The sequence below is a fragment of the Zosterops lateralis genome, assembly GCF_965231275.1.
Source record: "Zosterops lateralis genome assembly, chromosome: Z".
NCBI classification, from domain to species: domain Eukaryota; kingdom Metazoa; phylum Chordata; class Aves; order Passeriformes; family Zosteropidae; genus Zosterops; species Zosterops lateralis.
In genome coordinates, this window is record NC_139800.1 from 15568779 (window position 1) to 15595290 (window position 26512).

Consider the following 26512-nt stretch of genomic DNA (forward strand, 5'->3'; position numbering starts at 1 on the left):
GTGGGTATTTCATACGCAATTTCATGAATTCTATGACAACTATCTAACCTATTTTAAATGTGTCAGTGAATTACAGGTCATTGAAACTAATCAAATTACATGATACAGAAATGGAGAAGGAAAAAAGTCAGATGAAGAAGAGTAAGTAAGAAAGATCTTTAAATTTTTTCATGTTATTCCTTAAGTGTCATTCAGTTAATAACAAATCAAATGAGTCATAAACTCTCTAACAAAAGTTATAAAAATTGGCTGCAAAAATAAAATGTTTTTTCATGTTTACATGTCACATATATTGGTCAAATCTTGTAAATCAAGGTGTCTTTTATTTTCTACTGTCTTTTTTCTAGTTTCTCATCTGCAACTGCACAAAGAGTTCGCTGAATAATTGCAAAAAGAGCTCACTGAATTTCCCAAAATTTCTACTCTTTCTTTCCTCAAATAAATAACCCACAGAACTCCTGGCACTCTGTATGATTTATAAAACAACAACAGCAAGCCCAGTCGGTTTTGTTACAAAGGAGAATCACTGATGTAAGAGATGGATTTTTTTTTCCAGCACCAGACTAGCTGATGTCACTATCAGCAAGGTAACTGGGAGTTCAAAATTTAAAAATGCACTAGAATTTATTTCTCAGCAATGCACTTCAAAAGAACTTGTTTATAATGAGCTCCATAGTAGTCTGGAGATGAAAGATGATGACTTATTAGAAAAGATTGTTTATCTGAACATTACCACAAACAAGTATTTGATGGAAGTGTCAGCTCAGTATTCAGGGATTTACTTTCTTCTCTAGCGTGCCAGGGAAACAGAAGACTATCTACAGGTTTTGAAGCTTTGACAACATGTTGGCTGCTTAGCAGTCTATTGGAAAGTTAGAGATAGAGATTAAAGCTTATTTTTAGAATTCATGGCTAGCAATGTATACAGAGACTGTCTTTGAAATAGCAGCCACTTCCAACACACACATTTCAGAGAAATGTTTCTCTGCTTATCCACTTACTTGTTAGTCTATGTCAGAGTGAGGAAGATTATGCAAACGCTAGTCAATATTTCCCCCCAGAATTTAATAAAACAATCCTTGCCATTTCCCTCTGAATATTTTCCCTTTTCATTATAATAAATAGAGATAAATTTCTATGACCTTTATGTGAAAATGAGTGTTTCAAAATATATTTACTGTTGATGTCTTCATTCAAGTCTTTAACTTAATATAGCAAGATTTTACTAAAAGCACAGAAAAAAATAGTATGTCTGCTTCATATGAAATCTACACAAAGAAAAGGGTTTTTTATTTTTAGTTCTGCTGCATACAGAGAAAAATCTACTTTCTGGGGATCAACTTTGCCTTGCTGCCAATATCGAGATATCCAAATGCCAATATACATGGGGCCATGGACAATTTGAATCAGTTGCTCACCAGCATTTTCAGGGAGTATTTCCATTCTTACAGTACACTATCTTTGGGAAGTGTCTGGCACAGGAATGTCACTATGGTGTAGAAGGAAGTATTTGTCCCACGTACGAGAAATTAGCCATATGTAACCAGAACCTGCCTCTGCAGCACCCAGTCTGTCTTGCTGACTACACTGAGGCAGAACTACCTCAAGGAAGGATCAAAACACAAACCTGTCAGGTAAAGGAAGTCAGACACATGGAAAAGTGGCCTGTGTCTCCATTGGAATATATCTAGGAATCCACCAAGGGAAAGGCTGCACACAGTGGCTGTGGAAGTGCAGGATCCAACAGCTGTGTTTTCACCCTGCACTCACAGAACCAGAAAAATCAAGTCTGGAAAGGCACTCAGCAGTCATCTGGCCTGTGCTATGCCCAGAGGCAGAAGTGCCTGTGCACAGGCTCTCTCTGCTCACACACTTTATCACTCTTATGGGGGATGGTGGTACTTTAATATTGGTGCTTCTTCATCGTTGGAGCTTTCCCCTGTGTTTGTATGAAAATTGTATGTCATTCTAGAACTGAGACATTTTTGTGAAACCCTATTACTTTTTAGAAAGATTTAATATATTAAGCGATGAAGATGAAAATTGAGGTATCTTATGAGTTCTCTCAAAGGGAAGATTATTTTCCCTCACCTTAATTCAGAAATAGTGCTCTTATATCTTTATGTAAATTAACTGAGTTAAATTGGGTTGTAGAAAGATTATTCCCTATGCTGACCAAATATTACCTTTTTTTGTGTGTGCTCCAAGGAATTATTTTATTCAGCAATGTACACAGAAAAAACCCTCACCTATTTTAAAAGTTAAATAAAAACATGGAAACTATACTTAATTCTTCTCACTCTCCCTTTTTTATGGGGCAGAAAATTAAATGCACTTGAAATTAAAGGCAAATGTTCCATGAAAATATAAACATCATGAAAGAAGATCTTCAAATTCCCTGACCTATGTTACTCTTACCAAAAGTTTAATTAACCCATTTTTATTAATTTATTATTTGGGCTCTGGACATGGGTTTTTCTCCTGTGGCTAATTTATCCCTGAGAAACTGCATGTTTGTAGTATGGGGAAATAATTTCTTGGGGGAATTCAATTTATTAAACAACAATTTAAAAAAAGAGCAGAAAGGAGGCAAGAAGAGAACTCTGCACCCCAGGGGGAAGGTGTCACAGAGAAGAGGGATGAGAAAACATGTTGATATCTAAAGTGATCCTGATGGTCTGCTGATGCCTTGCAAAAACTGTATCCTGCTTACTCACGATTAAACCAGCTGATCTTGTGATGTCCCACTCTGATTGCAATCAATTGCAATCACTGGAGTGCTAGGATAAGTACAGTAGTGAATCCTGATCACTCACTCCTGTCCTTCCAGGCTGATTTGGCAATAGGCATGAAAGTCTAATTTATTAGTGAAAAAAGCCTCAAAATGTTTAAATACATGGAGTTCATTGGCTTATTTCTGTGATATACTGTCATAATCCAAAATGGCCTCTGAAGAATGATTTTGAAATAGAACCCACTTCATAATTGGCCTCACTCTAGCAGGCTGTTACTCTTGCATTCTGATAGAGCAGCAAGGTTTTAAACTTAACTTCCTGTTCTGTGAGACTGACTCTGTAGATGCAATTGAAAACTTTAACTAGGATTTAAAATTTCCCACCCTTATTTTTTAGATGGACAGATTACCCTTTGACTGCTAATGTTTGTGATCAGACAACACTCATCTACTTTTTCATTCATTATAAAAAATAGATGAAAGTTTCTCCCTAGCTTCTAGCCCTTTCCCCTTTCCTCTCTTTTGCAGCAGCTAGCATATTAGAGACAGAATTGGAAGCATCAGATCATGCTGATTAATTACCACCCAGAAATACATGAAAAAAGAGGTGTTCAATATCGATGTTCAATGGCAGCTTTGTAGCTGAAGCTCCTCATACCAGGATCTGGAAGGACTCAAGGGAGAAATCCAGGCACTATCAAAGTTTGTGGCAAAGTTTTACTGAGTTCAATGCTACTCAAAATGAAGGTAAAGAAAATAAAAGCAACTTTTTCTCTTGGTGCCTCAGAAAACAATTTGCTGTTTGTGAGGAATTTTGCAGCAATTTGAAAAGCCAAATCAAAAATCAAATTTTACTCAAATTTCCAAACAGTTTGAAACAGTGCATTAAACCAGAAAATTCATGTCTTTTAAATTGTCATGACTGAGGCCTTTTTTAGTGTTTTCAAAAGAAAAATTGTATTAGTTCAAATCAAAGTCATCCATAGTCCAGTAAGTAGCTTCCAGTTTTTCCCAAACCAGCTTTTTGTGGTCAATTCTGAGTCTATAGACCTCTACTTCTCATAATTTAAAAAATGTCCTTGTCTGCTTGCCACGTATTACTACCCCTCTGTAACTTGTTCACCCCTATTGTTCCTCACTAAATCTTTCCCTCTTCTGTGACATTTTCTAAGTTGGCAAGATCAGAGTTGCAAACTTTGTTGAAGGTTCAGACATACCATGGAATTATACACCACTGAAATTAGATTTTCTGGTTTTTTCCCTTGTCGTTTATAACATTTCTGGATGTTGCAGGGCAGATAAGTCTTACTGGGTAATGAGATCATGTTTCTGCAAAAACACCTGTAATTTAAACAAATATTCCTGAATACTAATATTCATTCAGTCTCTGTTGTTCTTTTAAGGTGTTATTAAGGTATTTTCTTTTAATGAATTATTTTGCATTCATGTACATAGAATTTCCACTGTCACCTAATCATTCAATAAGTCAAAAATGAGAACTTATTCACAGACTGTAAGAAAATTAAGTAGAAACAGTTTTGTTAAAAAATATTAAGTTTATGCTCATAGCAAACCAGAAGTTTGAAGGTTCTGCATAGCAAGTGTTGTAGTCATTTTTGCCTCCTGGGAAAATTTCAGCATTTGGATGGAATATAATTTTTCATAATCCAGATAACCAGTGTAAACAGTATGCTACACTGACATGCTATAGGATACTTGCTTACAGAAGAATTGCTCGTGTTCCTCTACTGGCATGTGATAGAACCTTCATTCACCAGGTTTCATCTCAAGCTAACCTTTTTCTTCTTTGAGGCCTTAGCTAGGCAAAAAACAGACGAATGAGGACTCGAAATGAGATAAAACCACACAGCAAACCCACCACCACCATCAACAATAAAACCCAGAGAAATTCAGCTCTGGTCCCAGGAATGCTGTACCAGCTGTGAAGAGCTCAGCTGTGACAGGGACCAGAGAGGATGGCTTTGCACAGCACCTGTAAGCGTTTAGGGAAGCCTCTGCTGTGCCAGCTGGAGTTTCACACACCAGCAGTATCTGGAGCAGACCCTGGAGAATACCATGTGTCACTGTGCAGTAACAACGAGGCTGGCGTCACTGAATAATCTCAGAGATCCTTCTTCTGGGAAGCATATTGAGAAAACATCATTTGCATGCATAGAAACAGAGAAAGTAACAGTGCTTTGTCAAGTGGGAAGGCCCTTGTGCTGCTTCCAGGACACCTTACCTGAGCGTTTACTTTTAAAATAAAATGTCTAAATTATTAAGACAAACAATGGATCTAAAAAGCAATAAATATGTCTCATGTCTTATGTATTTGCATCTATACAAAGAGTGAGAAAAACTTGGCCCTGCACATGTGCAAGTGTTAAAATATGATGCCCACTACTGCTGGCTGGCTGCAGGGCCTACAAGCTAAGCCTCAATTGCAACTCACATAACCAAGAGCTTGGTAGCCAAAACCCATTAATAGCATGTAACTGCAGAAAATTTATACCTGCATGATCTTCATGTAAATCAGAAGCATATACAAATATTACCGAAAATATTGCAAATGCAAACATTGGAAACATCAAATGCAGGCAGACTTGAAAGGAAGAGTAATTTGCTTACTGACTACAGGAAAACATCCAAGTTGCTTAATATTGCCACAGGGCTTGTAAATCAGCCTCAGTTCTGCAGCCTTGCAGAACGGCATTTCAATACTGTTGAGCTTACTGATCTGTAGAGCAGCAGAAGTTTAAATGGAGGCAATACAGAACTGTAATTTTTGTGGCTGAAAATCAAGAAATAGTTTAGAAATTATCAATAAACTACCATTAATTGCTGACATACTGACACTGACAACAAAAAGTAAGGTAGCATTAGTTCAAGATGAGAAGATGCAAACTAAAAAGAAACTCCTCGATGTAAAGTCCTAATTTGCTGAGGTTTGAATAACTGTAAAACCAGCGAAAGAGCATTCATTTATTGCAGGGGCCATTTTTAAAGGTCTGTATGAGTTTGTTTCATACCCTTTCCAACTGTGGTTTTTTTCTTTATTGAGAGAGAAGTGTTAACACTTTGACTAATGGAGAAAAGCAATATAGATTTGGAAGTGTATAACATCATATTCTCCAAATGGTTCTATTAAAGGATTTCTGACTAACACAGTAATTTCATAAAAATTCACCCACACAATAGCTCAAAAATGTACTAGTCCCTGCCCCAATCAGATACAGCCTCAACCAAGATTCTCATGTACCCTGAGCACCACAAACTAGGGTACTGTTGCAACAAAGGAAGTCAGTTTAAGAATTGAGAAGTAGCTTCTCTTTAGACTTAAGCTGAAGGATCTTGAAGAAAAGCTCAAAGTAGCCCAAAGGAGGTTCTCTTCATTACCAATTCAGAACCCAAAGCTGCACCCCAGAGCACCATGGTAGAGCTGGGCAGGGAGAGCTTGCTCCCTGACCTTTCAATTTGCTGTGCAGAGCAGGTGGAGTAAATCCAGCCCATCCCTGATCTTGTTTGATTAATTTTATGCAAAATCTGTCTCACTGGGAATGATCAGGGATCTAACACAGATTTTTCAGACATTGTTCAGCACCTCCAGGTTACAGTTAAGCAGTGCTGGAGGAGGGGTTCTGGTAGATACCATGTCACTGTGTACACAAATACCTATTGTAAGGGAGGTTCAAAGAGAGATTCATTTTAAGAATAACATAATTAACTAGGTATCTAAGAAAGTGTTGCAATTTTTCTTCTGGTAACAACAAGAAAGGATATGAGTACTTTTCAAAAGTCTCCCTCTATACTTTAAAATTGGTATATAATATACCATAGAAAATGCAAAAAAAAAAAAAACCTGGTTACTTAAAAAAAATTTCAGGAGGCCTCAGAAAAACAGGAAGAAATTAAGAAAATAGATCTTAAAAGGATGACTGTTGGATTTACAGGCACCATAAAACAGCATTCCTTTCCAGCCTGGGGTAGATTTCAGGAAGCATGAAGTCACCAGCCACATGCTCAAGACATTCAGACTGCAGAGTATAAACCATGATTTCTTCCAATACTCAGGTTTTCGCCAATCATTTGGATTTGGGTTCTGGATTTGTACATAGACACTAACAATATAACTAGAGCTCCCGTTCATCAGAGGATGCAAATTCAAGTACTTCCTTTGGATGCAATAAGAGAATACTCTTTAGGATCAGCTGCCATTCTGGTCTGACATTCAGAGCAGACACAAGTGCATATACCAAAACAACTAATTAAACCAAATGCAAACCTTATGAAATTTACAGCCTCCTACACAATTGAGTCTAACAAAAATGTGAAGCCCACAGGAAAATTTTAGGTTAAAGAATGATATGCTGTTTAATGTCTTTGTGAAGTAATTGTTTGGATGCTTTAAAAATTATTAGGTATTTTTAAAATAAACCCCAAATATTGGACTAGAGGTTGAGAAGACCTAAATCATGCCAGTTACATACTCAAAGGATTTCATTGCCATATGTACCTAACATAAAGTTTGATATTGTTTTTTTTAGAAAAAACCTCATCTTCTAAGCTTTGGTTTTGCAACACAAAGTTGTTCACTAGAGTAAAGAGCCAGAAATTTGCTAACAAATGGCATGAACAAAGTTCACAGAGTATTTGTAAAGCTTTTATCTGATAATATAGGCTGGAAGCAAGGAGGTAGAACATTTTGTTCCATGATTCATAAAGCAAGTCTGCATTGCAGATGACTGAACAGTGAAAACTAGAACAAATGGACCTGTGTGAACTTCTGGCTACCCCACTTCTGATAGCAAGAGTATTGCATGTAGGACTAGCTCAAATGTCTCTGTGCCACACAGCATTGTGTGCTGGGGACCTACAGACACTCAAACAAATCACCTTCCTAAAACAAGTATAATATCACCTTTTCACTCACAACAAAAACTGCTGCTTCTCAACCATTGTAGTTCAGAATAAGATAGTGTTGATAATCAACCCATGCATTTAAGAAATTATTCTTAAAAGGCTGCATGTCTTACTTGCAGTTTAGTTTATTATTGTGGAAAGTTTGCCATTAGTATTTTCCACATTAAATAGAGAATTTTGTCCTTTTTTTTAAAATTCATTTTTGCAGTTTTTGATCAGCTTTGTACAAACAACTCCCCCAGAATATCTTTGGAATAAATACTCTCTCCACTAGATCTGAGAGAAATCTGTCTCTGATAAGCAAGAGGAAAGAAGGAAGAATAAAAGTTTAGGACAAGTAATTAATAAATACTGTTAAATGCAATAAAGGCTATGTGTTGAATTATAGTACCGAGTCATGTTTCAGTGTCATGGCCAATGTTGCTTTATCTATCTGTCCCTTTTCTACCGATAAGCAGACTCCAGCTGGGAGTTTTCAAAGCCATCTAAACTTCAAAATGTACTTTTAATTTCAAATAAACTGAGTGACAAAACAACTTAACACTTTGAAAGCCATATCCCGACTAAGCTGACATCTTTTCTTGAGCACAGTATGAATAACCTTGGTCTGAGGAGAAACTCAGAAAGAATTTGTGGATAGCCAAGACATCAAGAATTTCTCCATCTCCAGGAGCAGCTGGTGCATAGAAGGGATGCACAGGTTTAACCTTCCCCCAGCCACTGCACAACTTTCATGAGAGGAGTCTCCACTCATGGTCAGAGGAGGGCAAACTGATTACTGGCAAAGCTGAGCTGCAAATCATATCCCCATACAATTACATTGCAGAGGGGAATATTTACAGTAAATCTGTCATCCCAGCCGAAGCACATTTTGGGCAATACAGAATGCGTTCATTATAAAGCCCTCCTTTGAAGGACAGGCCAATTTTAGTTTCCTGTCTGCTGCTTTTCCCCTGCATCACTGTTTATTGTACTCTCTACTTGACAAAAATGAGGTGTACTTTTTTCAAGCATATCAGTCCACTAATAATATTTGCTGTAGAGCCCCACAAATACCCGTAACAACACAGCTCAGGGAAAAAGGCAATCAGAGAGGAAGTGAACTGCAGAGAAAAGGTGAGAGGACTTGGACAAAGACGAGCATTCTTCCTCAAAGCCAGCTATATCACTGTAGCCAAAGACATGTTGTGAAATGGCAGTACAGTCACAAAAGGTATGCAGTAGCCAATGCTCCTCAACTACATACTGAAAGAGCAGATGGCTAAAGGGACTCAGCAAACAGTGGGAGAGAAGGAAATAGAGATGCCCCTAAAGTGACTGCTAATTCTCATTATTCCCCTCACAGGTATGGGAAGCCACCATACCATTTTCAAGATACAGGTAACTCTCAAGTACTTTTTAAAATATTTAAAAACTTGCTGTGCCACAAAATAAAGAAATGGTTATGTCAAACTAAACTCAGAACTAAAAATTACCTAGAGATGGTAAGAAAGAAGAGGAGGAGAGGGATATACAATGTTAGGGAAAATAAAGGAAAATAGGGCAAAATAAGTGACAATATGATGGAGAGGGAGCCTCAGGGCTTGCAGAGCACTGGACAAGGCTGTGCTGCCAGGCTGGCAGAGGATGCTGCTGGGAAGCAGCAGGGTCTGTGCCCAAGTGTCAGGCTAGGTTAGGGTATTAATCCCACACACTGCCACAGTGATGACAGACAATGTGAACATAGCCATAAGTTCTACCTCTGTTTAAAGAGCTCGGCAGCAAAAACTTGATTTAGTTTACATATAAAATCTGTAATTCAAAATTTATCTGGATAGGATGATGAGGTCAGCACTTTCAGGTACGAAAATATTCTGCTTTCCACCAGCCTTACCTATTGTCCATTTTTATCTTCACTTCCTTATCTATGCACTCATAACCTCTTTTTCACTTCCATTTTTAGTGCTTGAACAAGATGAGAGTTACGATATTTCTGTTGAAGATGCACACTCATGGAGATTCATGCATGATGGATGTTAGTTTTTTCACATATGTAGTACATTTCACTTGACCATTTCAAGACGTCAGCAGTCTGAAATTTGCAATCAGAGATATTGGGCAACTAGCAAAAAAACTGTCTACATCACATTTTCAAAAGAGGGCACTTCCTAGCAAGCCTACGTATATGACTACTTTACTTAAGGATAGGGAAAGAAAAAGAGAGAGAGAGAGAGAAGAGGAAGAGAGAGGAAGGGAGAGTTTATTTTGAAAATGAATGATAAAAAGTTACAGAAAGGTCCAAAAAACCAGTCTGATATTTTGATTTGGTTTTTTTAAATTTATTTTTTAAATGAAATGGACCAGTTCTTCTTCTTATGAATTTAGATATCAAGTAATTCAACATCTAGAGATGAACTGGTCACACAGAGCTGGTTTTTTTTTGTTGTTTGTTTGTTTGTTTGTTTGTTTGTTTTCATTAGGGCATGCACAGGAATTCTTAGGGCATGAGTTATCCAATTTACACATCTGTTTTAAGACTGTGCTCTGAATATACCTACTTCTTCCTAATATCTTTAATAGGAGTTTAGCATTATTAGCTCCCTACAGCAATGTGAGTATTCATATGATGGGCAGAACCATTGAGTCATGTTTCACAAGGACCCAGCTCTTAGAAAAAAAGTGATTTTCACCTGGGTTTTAACCCACTCACTGTCTAACTTCAGACAAATTGTTTCTGCATCAGTTCTCCTGTAACACTTTGCCTTTTATCTGCCACTCTCATTCTTAATACTCAGGGGAGAAATAGACATGTACCTGGTTATCATGAACCTGCTCTGAAAAATAGGAATTAGTTTACCATTGTAATCATCTGCATATATCTTAAAAATATTATCCAATCTGTGGGTAAAATAAAGTCTGGTTGTTTTTCTCTACGCCTAAGAAAGTCAAGCTGGGCTTTGCCCTTATTGAGCATTGGGGTCTGCACAAGATATGTGCCAAACAAATAGTCCCTTGAGGGCAGTAGTGCAGCCCCAATGCCTACCTTGTGATGGACATGACCTCAATAAGGAGGTCTGCTAATGGCACTCAGGAGGCACAGAGGCCACAGCTTTTTCTGTAGCTGTGTCAGTTCAACAAAGAGAATTAAATTGGAGTGAGAGCACTGCATGAGACAGTTGTTGAAGGTAGATCTGGATGAACAAACAAGAAACTGCACCAGCTACTTGGTTTATCCCATTAGGACTGAATTCATTAATTTTTCCAATACCTCCATCTCCTTGTCCTTTAAAAAGGGTCAGTGCACCTTTCTCTACAGCTGTTGGAAGATTTTGAAACAGTTTTGGGAAACGTTTGGGTCATATACATAACACATCATTCTTGAGATGTAGATAGATCATTTCTGGGTGCAGAAATTTTGCTGCCTCAGCAGAGACAACATTAGTGGTGCAGGCAGGGAGGAGGGCACAGCTTTGTGCCTTAGAGAGCTGTCTTGTTGCTCTGAGAGCAGTGGAGACTGCCAGTTCTCTGCCTTGGCAAGGGCTATAGGGCAGACCAGGATGATTTGGGCACATTGCAACAGCCATTTGTGTGAGCATCCATACAGTTTCTTTAAAGTTCTTTATAAAAACAACCCCTGTGTAACATTGACCTAAATGCATTTGAGCTGCAGCAGGGTAGGTGAGATGACTCTTTATATCACTGTTGGCTGCCTTTTGTGTTAGGGAGGCAGAATCCCAAAGTGCAGGTGTCTGCCACAGCAGGTACGACAGCATTTAAAATCTGCAATTTCACATTGCCCAAGGGAAATGGCTGATAATATTCACCCCAAATGTGCAGCAGGTAGGTTTTCAATAATCACACATATTTCACTTCCCCCCTCTTACGTTTTAATCTATTCCCAGAGTTTCCCTCGTATGGTGTTTCATATTTTTGAAATTTCTTTTACAATTCTGTAATCATCTTAGGAATTTAGGCCATCCTTCTTCCACTTCACACAGCAATAACACCCTTTCTTCTCCATTAAGCCAGGCTGTTCAAGGTTCTGTTTCAAAGCCCAGCAAGGGTTGTGTGTCATGTTGGAGCACTACAAAGTCTTTAGAAGTATATACAACTATATTCAGTATCTACATTTAGAGTACTGAGAACTAAGAGAATTTTAAGGAAAATGCATTATGGTAGCTATAATGGGATTTAATTTATTTATCTCAATAAGTAACTAGTACTTTAAAAAAAAGTCTTGCCTTTAGAGTATTCTAATAATCTCCTTTCTCTCCCTGACTTAGTTTTTTCAATGCATGTATTCAGTCTGACACAAAAAAAAATCTGATGTACATGATTTAAAGACATGTTCACTGTGCACGACTGTAATCTAGCACATATTTTTCATCTGTTTCCAGAAATACAAGTGTACTAATGGAAAATATCTATATGCTAGAGACTATATTTTGAAACTGAACAGTGAAGTGAAAAAATAATTTAAAATGTTAGTCATTTTCAATACCAGCAGTGAAATCGCAATTGTGATTAGTGACATATTCAATTGCACAATTGATGAACTACTTGTTCTGCAGAAAACATCATTTTTTTGAGAAGTCAATATTACTGAGCAAATTAATTTTGAGGACAAGAAAATTGTTCAAAGAGTGAAAGAAGTCAAAGGCTTACTAACATGTGAAAGTGTTTCAGCAATTCAGAACAAGTTTCACAGAAATAGTTAACAACCTTCATACAATGATAGAATTTCAACAGCAGAATGAAGCCAAGTAGAAATGTAAAGGAAAAAATTATTCAAACTTTATTGAGACGTGAGTAACACCTGGGAAGAGAAAGTGATATCTATTTTGTCTGTATCATGAATTTGCTTGTAAAAGGAACATTATGACTTTTCTCATGGTCCTGGTTTTTCATATCAGGTCAAGTGAGTACTTCAAGGCCTGCTTGTTAACAAATATCATGTTTAATTTAATTTGTGCATGTGACTTTTTCATATATATAGTAGCTGTCGTGGTTTGAAAGCAAAACAAGTGAGAGGCTCCAAGTCAGAAATATAATTTAATAAGAAAAAAGGTAAAAAGGTAAAAATAAAATAAATACGATAACACAAAGGACCACTGACAGAGTCAGAATACAACCTGAGCAGGGTAGTGGAAGCAGTCCAGATGAGATGGTCTTCCTGAAGCAGTGATCCTGTAGAAAGGTCTGGTAGCTCTGCTCCTCTGGGAATCCAGTAGGTAAGGGCTACTTGCACTGTCCCACACACCAGCTTTTATCCAGGTGAGAATGCTTGGCTCCTCCCCCTGGGCAGAGCATCTCCCAATGGGATGATGAGTTGTGAAGTGGGTCCTTGATGGCCCATTAAACAGAGATAACTCCTGGAGGGAGTTACCTGTGACTCATGGGCCAGGCGTTCATGGGCCATTAGCAGAAGACACCATTGGGAAAACACTAGCCCACCTGGTTTCAACAGTTCATGAAGATGGTGATAGAAAAAATACTTTGTGCACATCCTACACTGCAACTCAGGACAGTAGCCTATAGTTAGAGTTGATGTGTGTCATTCATCCTGATATCTTATTGTCCCTAAAGGTTACTCCTTGAGACTGAGCAAAAGAGATTTGCCCAAAGTAATCAGTATGGTTAGGTAACATCAATCTCTACTTAATAATTGTTTTTTCTAGCTTTAATACAATTTTTTTAATATAATTACTTTGATATTGCTTCATATTGCACTACAATAGTTGTTATAACTCCTATACTTCGTCACAAACCATTCTGATTAAAATCTTTTTGTCTAATCCTTATAATAATGTATATGTTTATAAGTTATAGATCTATAAATTATAAAATACAAATTTATAAATTATACATCCTTAACTCTGCAGGACAAAGCTGTATAAAGGTTCAGCTACACCTGTACAATCCTTTTGGTGTAAACCATTGACAAAGTCTGTTTGGTTTTGGTTTGTTTGGGGTTTTTTTACAAAAGCCCTAATAAATATCCAGGTGTCTTACACAAGGTTTCCTGGAGACCTCACTGACTGCGTGACAGAAAATGGGATAGCAGAAAACATTAATGTTCTTGGCAGGACATACGGGACTGTGTCTCCTGAGCCCTTATCAGCTATGCCCTTGGACCTCCTGCTGAGCAATACCAGCACTAACCAGATAACATGCAGAAGAGGAGAAGTATTATAGATGTTTTCAGGGAGAAAAAAGAAGTCTTTCTGTACTTTCTGTACTCTTGTGGGTGAAACAGGACTAATTGAGGGCCAGCTGCCTTCCCTTACATCAAGCATCCTTGTTTGCTGTCAGCACCCATAGTTCTGCCTATGGTGCCATCAGGGGCTCCCTACAGATGTCCCACCTTGGCTGCAGGCCTCCAACTGCTCCTTTTCTGCGGCGGTCGGCTTCTTGCCCAAGGAAAGCGGCTCCGGCCAGCCCTGCCGCCACCACAATCCGGGGACCACTTAGCCAGAGGGACGGGCGAGCGCAGCAAGCGGTGTGGGTGAAGCGGAAAACAGAAAGGCGGGACTCTCAGGTAAGCGAACCAAGGGGTGCGTGGTTCCCAAGGCTGCGTCCCAGAGAGACAACAGCTTGGGGAGTGCCACGGCTTTTTATTGAATCAGAATAGGGGGTGGGATCGAGGGTGGTCTCTCAGGGAACAAATCAACAACTTGGAACAAACTTGAACAGTGGGGTGGTCAAAACTTTAAACCAATGGGAAGGGGGTAATTATGTAACAGGGGGTGGAGGGATTATATAATTCGGAGATTGACAGTTAACAGAAATGGGGTAAACAACTATTCTGGGATGGAGGTTGGCATGACAACTGGGGAAAGGCAGGAAACTATGAGGGAAAAGGAGGCCATCTTGAACAATGCAAACTGTATATAACTTTAAAAAACATAACTGTATAAACTTCAACAAGAACGATAACGGAATAATAAAGTCGAACTGGAATCACTGGAATCACACGCCACCACACTTTTCTTAACTGATGCCTGCAGTCCACTACAATTCATATGACCAATACTAACTTAACTCAGTGCCTCAGTGCCTGCAAAAAGACTGTCTTCTGAGACTGAGGACAGCCTGGAGCAACACCCAGCAGCTTTGATAAAGTATCACAAATTCAGAACAAAAACATGACAGGAGAAAACACTCAGAAAACAATCCTGACTGCTATCCAAATTCCAGGCTGCCATCCAAATTCTACAAAGTGGCTCTAGGGCTGAAATACCTCAGACCATCTCTGCAGAGTGTCTATACTGGTCAGTCGTGTTCCACTTCCAAAATTATTTAGCAACTCCACTGCTACAGCTAGTGGTGTCTGATCTGACTGAGGGCTACCAAAAGGAATAAAAACAGCAGTAACAACAGATGCTTCACTTTCCTGTGGGAGTGCAACTTAAGACCACTCACTTACTTTGCCTAAGCACTAGGGATTTCCATTAAGTTGGTACTTTGTAAGGTGAGCTTGTGATCTGAACCATAGAGGTACACATATTTGTAGCACTAACACAGGAGTCTTGGAATATTCCACATAGCCTTAGTGTTTCCACTAGGTTTTACTCAAAACAACTGTTCTCAGTAGATGAGAAGCCTGTCTCTAGTCTTTGTTTAGAAACAGCAGCAGAGATTACAGGACCAAGCTGTTCTTCTAACCAAGGCTGCAACTTTAAGAAGCTTCTCAGTGACAGATGGTAGAGGAATATAGAACCATCACACTCGCTATATCCCCAATCTGATCTGAAATTTAAATAACTTGACTCATTAAAGGATAATGCATATGCACTTATACAACGTAAAAAAAAAAAAAAAAAAAAAAAAAAAAAAAAAAAAAACACCAACCCAGAACAACCTAAATCAACAAGCCTGATTTCAATGCTTAATGTTAGTCTGTGATAGGTCATTAAAGGGTATCAGCTTTGGCAGAGGGTAAAATTTCTCAGATAAACACGACAGCAACAGGAGGTTGTCACAGGCACAAGCAATCTCTTCTAAAACACTGAGACTCTATAGCTGCAGCCAGAAATCCTGTCCCCTAAATCATGTAAGAAGGATCCAGATGAGAGTTAATTTAAAAAAAAAAGCAGGAACACATACCTGCAAATTCTGTTTTTGACTAATATATTCAGTTAACTTGGTATCCATGCAGTGCAAGGTCTGAATCTGAAACTGTAATTTAAAATCTTTCTAGTGCCACACTATTTAATTCCCACTTTTCTTTCCTCCTCTTCTCCTCCTACACAGTATTAGTAAATTATTTTAATTTAATGAGGGCTCAAGGGTGTTGTTATTTACATACACTTTACTGTACCATGGGAGACAGTGACATTTGCAATAGATTGAATCTGGATAGCTGACAAAATCTAGACATTAAAATACCTTTTGAGTCAGTGTGCAATAATATAATGCCAAACACCCTGTTAAGAACAGCAGTTGCAGTGTAGGGGAGTCATCTCTGAGAACTGGAGCTCCAGGTGCTGATATAATTTTGCTCATAAGAGCACAGCAACTTCTTTGTGGTAAAACTGACCTGTCTGACTCTATCCTCTGCAAGGGAAGGGACCATGTGGAGAGGAAGGGGCAGAGTATTAATGTGTTGCAGAAATGTGTGAATGCAGGGAGTTAGTCAGACAAATAGAACTGCAGGTTAAGTGGAAGTGGCCAGGACCTTTACAAGGCCAAGAACCTGGAGAGGTGAAAGGAGACAAAAAGCAATTCCATAATGTTGTCATATTTACTGTGATAAATTTATCTGAGGGAGGCAATCAGGGCAGAGACTTTTTCTCAAAGATACAATTTCAAAACTGTTTAATTAAAACTAGAATTAATAAAATTCTGAGCATATTAAAATAATGAGGAGCAACCATCGGTAGTTTAGTTTTTTAAAATCATCCTTCTCAACAGAAACAGGGTAACAGATACATCAATAACAGGAAAAAAAAGTGGGGATTTTTAAAATTTTGCGTCAGCTACTTGATTGATTGTGACACTTCTCCTTGGATATTGTACCTGATGTTAAATTCCATTTTCTACAGCAGCATCTAAGTCATGTTTCCTCCTATAGTAAGCACTCTGGTATTTTTTTTCTTCCCTCCTTAGACTTTATTAACTCTGATTCAAGAGTCTAATCCAATTGAGTGTTTAGTTCTTTACCACTTTTAGTGTGAGGCATTGTGTTTCATGTCATTGCAACTCCACAGGGAAGTGGCTATTACAGAAAACTCTTTTATGGTGTAGCATGAAGAAGCTTATTCCAGCTGTGGAAAGGAACAAAGCAGGAAGGAGTCTGGAAAATATACTAGGAGTTCAGTAAGAATGCATTGGGAATAAGGGGAGTAGCTACATATCAGCTGAACCTCCTAAAATAAAGGCCATTTCAATTTTGTTTGGATTCAGAGCCACCTGAAAAGTATTCATAAATCACTGCTGATAGAAAATGGAAAATTAAATTGGAGAAAACCATGGAGAAAAAACAAGGGTATACTTGTAATTTTTGAACAAAGTTGCTGTATTGAAGGGAGGAGAAGAGGCAGGATGGACCCTGGGTGTGCTGCAGCAGACTGCCAGGATCACAGGACTGCTCTTCACACCACAGGGCTGTCTGCTGGGACCCCATAAGAAACAACTTTCAAACAACCAAAAAGCTTCATTCTGCTTAGATAGTTCCATATTTTTTTTTTTAATTAAGAAGAAAGCCTAAGTCCAAGATAAATTTATACATGTCACCAGATTTAGCACTGCTTCCACCCACTTCTAGTGAGCTCACCTTAGAAGAGGTGGTAGCACTGGAGCTATGTGGAGTCTAGACAACAACATTCTTTTCTAATCCTTGCTTGAATTAGCCACCAGAAAAGGCAAGTCAGGTATGTGATACAGATGATGGAGAGTGCACAAGCAGCAAGTGGCAGGTGAGCCAGGTTAGCCTTGGGTTCCACAGCAATTCCTGCAGGCCGGTGCAGTCTCCTGCACTCACATCACAGCCTGGAGAGGAAATCACAGAGGTCTGTGGGTGGATACACTTGCTCAGCTGCACCAAGCAGGATGAGACTGCCAATTTGAATTTATAATTCAAACTGTAAGCATCCCCAACATCTAAGTGTAGTGTCAAGCACTTAATCCTGAAATAGAAGGGAAAAAAGAAAATCTGCATGAATGCTTTTCTTACTTCGGAAAATACTTACGATAATACTACTCTTTCACTATTACACAGTCTGTCACAGTAATTGCAAGCACAAAAAATGTGTTGCAATTGTTCTTCCAAAATGCATGTGTCTTTTCAAGGTTTGTGGATAGTTTTTTCTTGCTGTTTCCCATCTAAGTTATGGTAAGACCTCTGAACATGTAGCTTTCAGCCTGCTGTGTGCATATGCATGTCACGAAAAATGAGTGCCGAACTTAAAAGGCCTTTGAAGTGATTCATAGCAAACATATGGCTATTTTGCACCCAGACACACACATTTTTCTTCTTCCCAGCGTTTAATCAGAGTTATCCTGCTAAGCTTCTAAACAGGGCTGAAAAAGAAAACTTAGCTTTTCTCATGCTTGTTTGTAATTTCCCTTCCCTCTTTAGTATCTAAATTCCGGAACTGGCAGGAATATCATTACATAAAATGATCAGTACACTTGCTCCAAGTTTTAGAAGTCTATTTTTTAAAAAGCAGTATATATAAATGGACTTTTAGCTTTATTAATAATCTACAGAAATGAAAGTAGAAATGTTTTAAAAACATCTTTCCACAAAAATGTTGAAAACTGCTGAATTTCATAATATAAAATTCTTTCTCTAAAGAAGTTCCTGTCATGAAGAAGAACTGTCATTAATAATAATGTTTTCAGACGTCCTGATTTTGTTTATACTTTTGAATTACAGATATTCAGGTGGGGCAAGCAAGATAAATATCTTGAATACTACTAAGTGGCATGTAGATGGACAGCTATATACATAAAAAAAGACAGAAGGTAGTGGTTTCTTATGATTTCTTTCAGGTGGAGGCTGGATGTTCTTTTGTTTTCTAAATTATTTTCTGCTGGCTGAGGCTATGTTTTTTTCATGCAGATTAAGCTATTTAAAAGTGCAAGGTAGCACAAGCAATGGACAATTACTCCAGTAGGACAGCTTATTTGCTTTAAATGAATCTGTGGCAAGGAACCTTGAAGAAAATAGTTTCCAAAAAAAGCTATTTTCTTCTTTAGTTCCAGAGAAGTAGTACATATCTGTTTCTCTGCTGAAGAGTTACTGTGGAGTTGTGTGACTGCTCCAGACTAACTCTTCAGCAGAGAAACAGATGTGCACTACTTCTCTAGAACTAAAATACAGTGAAATTTTAGGTATGCCTTATTATCTCATTCATAAATTTTAGGTTTGAATGCTCTTAGGTAAGCATACTACTGAACTGAAAGCCATTTAACTTTGTCTCCCTTTAGACAGATATTAAACAGTGGAAGTAGAACACAGCCAGATAACAAAAAACCCCAAACCCTAAAAACTATGAACAAAAAAGTCTTCCTATAATTTTTCTCTGTTTTCACGCAGACTTTTAGAATCCAAGTTCATCACAAGGTTATTGAAGTGAACCACTGCAAGGAATCAAGAAACTAGAAGTCACTTTTAATTTCCAAATGTATATTGGAGGATGAATAAAACCCCTCTGTACACAAGTGCAGACAGCATGTTTTAACTTGGTTGAATGTTTACATTCAGCAGCAAGATTTCATTTTGAATATATAAGTGCCAGCAACCCTGTAAGTATTTTCAGCTGAAAGGACTTGGGTTTCACTCAGATATTCTGTTTTCAGGCAACTGCTTAACATACTCTCATTCCTAGAGTTCAAGTTCAGCCTGACAAACCACTAGAAGAAATTCCAGACTCTAGCAAATACACACCTTTGAATTTCCAAGTTTATTCTTGACCAATTAAAGTCTAGTTGTTCTTTAAATGAGACTTTTTTTTTAAAGCTCACTCCTTTCCTGTTTGTCAAAGCAAATTTTTTTAAAACTTTGCCAAACTGTTAGACTTCAAGTGCTCAAAGGCTTTATTCTGTATAGCTGAATAAATGCAAAGTTCAAAAATAGTTATAAACACAGGCTTTTGAGATGAGGATTTTTAGGAATTTTTCAAACAGTGGGCAAAAAGTATTAGATACAGTAAAACAAAAATCATTAAAATTATTATCAGGGACAAAACTGTCAGTATATTAAGAATGCAATGATTTACAGCTTCAGACATGTAACACTTCTTAACATGGATATAGTGATCAAAACTAGGTAATTTTTGACATTCAAAAAACTATAGACATGACTTACAAATGTCACCAGCTGAGTGCAAGTGATGTGTTTTTATGATATCCTAGGTATGTACTCACTAGAAGACTCTTTAAGACTGCTGGATTTGCTGATGTGCCATGACCCCAGAGAGTCTCTAATTAGATTTTCTTTAACAAAATCTTCCTTTTCATTTCCATAATTTAAAAGAGCAGTGAATTTACTTCAAGAAAAATTTCTTCTTCTCCTACAGCAGCAACACTTCTGAACAAACACATTTTATAGAAACAACATCCCTTTTTAAAAGAAAATTCTATGAACCACCACCGAGGCCTGTCTTTTAAGTTAAACATACACATCTAGCTTTTTTGCAATGTATTATAGAGAGAGTTGGGTTTCATGAGTGGGCTATTGAATGAATAATAGTTGAAGGGTCATATCCAGGGGTAGTGATCAATGGCTCAGACTTCTGATGGACAGTGGTGTCCCCCAGGGGTCTGTACTGAGATTATTTAACATCTTCATTAATGACATAGAGATGGAGATTAAGTGCATTCTCAACAAATTAGCAGATGATACTATGATGAGTGGGGCAGTTGACATGCTTGAAGGATGGTATACCATCCAGAGGGACCTGGAGAAGCTTGAGAAGTGGGTCCGTGGGAATCTCAAGAGGTTCAACAAAGCCAAATGTGAAGTGCTGTAAAGGGTCACAGTAACAGGCCTGGTATCAGCACAGGCTGGGCATGAACAGACCCAGAGCAGCCCAGAAGGACTTGGGGGTGCTGGTGGGTGAGAGGCTGGACATGCCCCGGCCATGGCACTCACAGCCCAGAGAGCCAAATGTGTCCTGGGCTGCATCCAGAGCCCCGTGGGCAGCAGGGGAGGGAGGGGATTCTGCCCCTCTGCTCTGCTCTGGTGAGACCCACCTGGAGCTCTGCATCCAGAGCTGGGGTCCCAGCACAGGAAGGACAGGCAGCTGTTGGAACAAGTCCAGAGGCTATCAAGATGATCAGAAGGCTGGAGCATCTCTCCTATAAGGAAAGGCTGAAAAAAAGGGGTTTGTTCAGTTGTGAGAAGTCCCTGGGGTTACCTGATTGTGTCCTTCCAGTACCTGAAGGGAAGCTCTAAGAAAGATGAAGGGAAACTATTTACAAGGGCCTGCAGTGACAAGAAAAGAGGAAATGCTTTCAAACTGAAAGGGGGGAGGTGACATTAGGCAAAAATCTTTTACTTGTGAGGGTAGACAAGTACTGGAACCAGTTGCCCAGAGCCGTTGTGGATGCTGGATCCCTGGAAGTTTGGATGGAGGACTCATCAAGGTCAGTTTGGATGGAGGCTTCAGCAATCTCGTCTAGTGAAAGGCACCCCTGCCCATGGCAGGAGGGTTGGTGATTTTAAGGTCCCTTCAAACCCAAACCATTTTATAATTTCATAATATAAAGGGAGTAAGTTAATATGGTCAATATTCTAACTAGCCAGCACTTGTCAAAACCTACAGGACCAAAGCTGTTACTGTACAAGTTGTTTGTTTATATTCAAGAACTGATTGGGAAATGTATTTTGTATTCCATAAAGAAGGTAGAGCATCTGTTATTGCAAATCTGATGTTAAAATACAATTAAAATATATTTTTTCTAAAAGTAATTTTTCATTTAATAAAACAATAGAAATACAAAGAACATTGCTCAGAGAGAGAAACCAAGGGATGAAGTGGTGTTCTAGCTCTTCTGCTGCATCTTACCTCCTACAAAATTGCTCACTAGGCCTAGGGTACTGGAGAAGGAATGGCATGAAGCTGTGCCAGGGAGGTTTAAGTTAGGTATGACGAAAACATTTTTCACCCAGAGGGTGGTTGGGCTCTGGAAGAGGCTGCCCAGGGCAGTGATCACAGCATCAAGCCTGACAGAGTTCAGGTGTTTGTACAATGCTCTCAGGAGCACACATTGGCTTTGTCCTGTGCTGGACTCGATGACATTGTGGCTCCCTTCCAACTCAGCATATTCTGTGATTCTATGAAATTTTTGTCAGTTCCAATGTCCAGTAGAAAAGGCCTACATTTTCAATAAAAATATTGTATGTTTTACAATAACTGATAAAGAACAAACTTCTCAAAGGGAAAACACAGCAGTGGCCTCCTTGAATCTCTTTGCTACCTCTAACACCCTTCCTGCATCTCCCTTGCACAGGAGGGATTTGCTCTGGTGTCACTGAGGACACGCAGCAGAGGTAACAGGATTGTAGGAGTGCAATTGAGGACACATTTTGGCTCACAGAATCTTTCTTACTGGTCATGTAACGTGTGATGGAAAGATCCCAGTCTGACTCTGACAGACTGCATTGGTTTGTCAAAGCTGGCAGCTAAGGAAATAAAAACCTTGTTTATTGTAACCTGGGAGCATTTGATAAGGATTGATTGAGACACAATACACACAGACTCCCAGAGCATAATACTTAGAAGCTCTTTCTGTTCAAATAGAACCATGCTTCAAAGAAGCAATTGGGGTTTATAACCTCCCCTATCTCCCATTCATCCAGAGGAAACATTTTAATTTGCATGCCCAGATTTTAATTGGTACAGCATGTGGAATTAATAGAAACCATTATCAGCTAAATCAGCATGACCCTTCTGTGAATCAAAATATGTCACATATTTAGAACACTAAATGAGAGAACAGAGCTCTCTAACATCAAAATCCAACAATTTTCTGTAAACTAGGAGCACATTCAGTCCACTGCCACAGAGTTTCTATCTTTGAAGGATGCTCAAAAAACTAAGGAAAGAACAAAGGTGCTGGTGGGTGTATTCCTAATGCTTTCTCAGCCCCTCTTCCCACTGAAAACAGTGTTTAGGAGAAAAGAAAAAACTAATTCTTTAAGGTCTCAATGTTGAATAGAATTATTAGAGTGGTTGCAGATAGAATTGGCAGGAAATAGAAAATATATATAATCAACTGAAAAATCAGAGGGAACAGAAAGGATGAGATTATTTCTGAGTAATAAAATATGCCAAAAATTACAATGATTCCTTTCCTCTCAAAGGTACATTTGAAATGGCATTACTGAGAATCTCAGATTGTTTGAAATGACTGGAAAACAACACAGTTTAAGACCTCATTTGGGAAATTTCCTGCTAGCCTGTCTTATATAACTAATAAGAGGATTATATACTTCAAAGCTGGGTTTTATCATCCTATTGTGCTGACCAGGGCCATCAGTTCACTGGTTTGGCTGATAAACTGGAATTAGATGTCAGAAATGGACCTTTTCATAATAGTAAGTAGTTATATATCCTGAGCAATTTATAATTTAAATAACCAACAGCAGCAATTTGCAAAATATGGTAGTGAAATTCAATAGCTAACTGAACTTTAGACTCCATTAAAAGTGGAAACAGTTTTGACTAAAATTAGAACAATGACAAGATGCTAGAAAAAAGAATTATGGTCACCTGCCACCAGAAGAAAGTCATTATTATGACCTGCGGTTTCCAGCAGCTGAGCTCCAGATGTAAATTTTACATTGATTTCTTGACTGAATAGAGTCCTATCCCTTAGAAAGGACACCATAGAAAGGATATTTCACTGCATGAAAGATGCATCAATCTCCTCCACCCTTCCAGCTATACTTGCATGAGCATAATTATAAAATATTTTATAGATATGGGAAGATATTATATTTATATAGGAGTTAAGAAATCTATTCTCAAAGAAAAAGAAATCTGATATGTAACAGATTACTTATTATTCTTCTATTAGCTGTGCCCTCACATAGGGAGAGATAACCATATATGTATCAGCAATTTAAAAAATAAGTTTTTCCAAATCATGGGTTTGACCATGGCATTGACAGTCTGCAGCAGTGCCCTGACCATTGTACTGCTTCGTAAAGGGTACTCAGATTATTCCTTTTGCAGTTCAGTCAGTTTCCTGTTTGTCATGCAGGTGCACTCAGCTGAGCTTAGCTACAAGCAGGTAAATACAGATGCAGTCAATCTGTATGGCTTGGGCCAAGTGTCCCAGTGAACGTGTAGCCAAGAAGGAGTGGTCAGGTAGCCTAAATCTCAGCTATGCCATAAAGTAAAGTAGCAAAACTGCTCAGACTGATATTGTTACATGACTCACTTACATGTAATGAAGTGATAGAACTGTTATCATCCCACTGTCCCACTATTCCTGGAGCTCTCCATCTCCTTGACTCTCTTCTTCCACGGAGAAGGTGATGAGGCTCCCAGCCAGATAAACATTCTGGTCATGGCTCTAAAGGTCAGTTGGGAAATATGGCCATCATCTCCTTTAAAAGAAAATAATTTTAGCTCAATGGAAAGTTAGGTCATTGACCTCCTATGTTATACTGGTTCTAATGGTTGTTTTAAAAAGTGGTATACATTCACTCTTTGGAATTTGCTAAAGCTAATGATTCTTAGAAACTAATTAGAGTCAGGAGATCTGACACTCATCAGCGAGATAGTGACAGGTTGCCTGCTTCCTTCCTACCCTCATTGTTCCATATTGCCCTTGGTCAGTCAGATTTTCATGGTGAGCAGCCAAATGTTATCTCATTATTAGACTTAAGGACCAGTCTCCTGCAAGGCAATGAAATCTTCAAAACTCAGATCTAGGTTAAACTTATGACTGAAGGCTTCTGATAGTGGCTAATGAGGTGCATGCCTTTTATTCTTTGCCATTACCCTTCATTGTTTCTACCATGGAACAGCAGGTACCCCAACAGCTGGACAAAAATCCTAGCAGGTTTTCAACCCAGTGAGCTTTTTAAAATGGCAATTTCCCAGTTTCATGAGGTTTTATCTCCAGTTAGATTATATTCACGACTTTCCCTGAGGCAAAAATTGATTTTTCTTTTTAATAGGAGAAAACCAAGGTTTTGAGTGGGTAGTGAGTGGTGTATGCAGGACAACTTATGAGTAACTTCTACGTGAGGTAAGTAGGCAGAAGCTCTTTGTAGGAAAAGAGATGACTGAGTAGTTATGGTCTAGCTGTCAAACTGCAAATGTCACTACAAATTAATTGTGAAAAGCAGTGTTCCACTATGAGACTTTGGGATTTGAGACTTTAAAACAAAAGGAGATGTTAGAAAAATTTTCAAGGGGGTTGTTATTATTATTATCATTAATTATTATTACTTCTACTACTATGACTACTGCTACGACTACTATTATTATATTCATTGCCATGAGATGTCACTTATAACAGTGCCAATAAGTTCTAGATTAAAAATGTGTTCTAATTGACTTCAGGAGTTAATGAGTACATAAATATGACACAACGGATGCAACCTTCAGGAATTTTTTTAAAATATTGACTGCTAGACCCTGAGAAAATCATGAGAGGAAAAGTAATTTACAGCTTGTAAAATTTCTCACAGTTTTTGCTAACCATCTGCTATTGACCACTCCAAGGGGAAGGATACTAAGCTGAAAAGACTATTAGTCTGTTCCACTATTGTACTCTCAGTTTAAAAAAAGTTAAAATTATCTATTAGTTTACCTATACTTCACATATGCATAGTAATACCATATGTATAGTAATATCACATATGCATAGTAATACCAATGTAATACCAGTAGAAGGAAAATATACTTATTCATAACATTGTGTCATTCATATATTCAGGAAAATTATAGTTATCAGGAATATTTGATCACTTTTGTGTCACCTGAAGCATAACCAATAACTTCATACTGAGTACGTGTACTAAATTTTAAAAGATCTCTGCCAGTTATCTCTGAGGGGAAAGAGAAGACATTTTTCTGAGCACAAAGAGTAGAATTTTTGCAGGAAGATTAAGCTCTTCTTCTATGTTCAAAACATCATAAGTGTCTGATACTGACCCCGGCTGGATTTCAGATTTCAGTCATCAGAGTTTTGCAGAGGTAAAACAAATCCAGTCATAGGGCACAAAATTCACTTGCCCCAGTGGAAGTAGTGGTGGCCACAACGGAGAAAGGTCACAATGCCAGGGAAAACAGCTCTGTACAGCAGAGAAGGCAGAGAAGTGACTACCATCTCTCAGGCTCACAGGTCCTTGCCAAGTAAGGGACCACTGACAGCAGACCTCCATCAACATGACCGGGTTCTCTCTGCTACAGTTTTCCACTTCCTGTACAACCTCTCTATAAACAAATCTATCTGTAGCTTAGATTTTGTGAAGGCCTCTTGTTAAAACGTGGGTTGGATAGGTACCTAGGCTGTAGCACCATGATCTCCTCCACTCCCTTGCTACAAACTCCCAGCATACCTGTGCAACAGGGTGCTCAAGGACAGCATCTCTCTTACCTCACATCAGTGCTTAGTGATAAAGGGACTAAATTTCCCCTACAAACCTTTGTCTCTTGTTTATTATTTATTAATGCTGCTCAAGACAGAAAACAAGTTCTCCTACTTGGGGGACCTTACACTTCGCACCTGACACAGCTGGCCAGGCCTGCTGAAGATATTTTCTGAACTCTAGCATTGCCCCTAAATGTCAGTGTGCTAAATCAGATGCAATCCTGCTAGCTAATTACCTTTTGGCAGCTTATGTGCCAGACACCTTATCATAGATTACCAAATCACTCATCTTCACATAAAGAATGAGAAGGAGGAAAG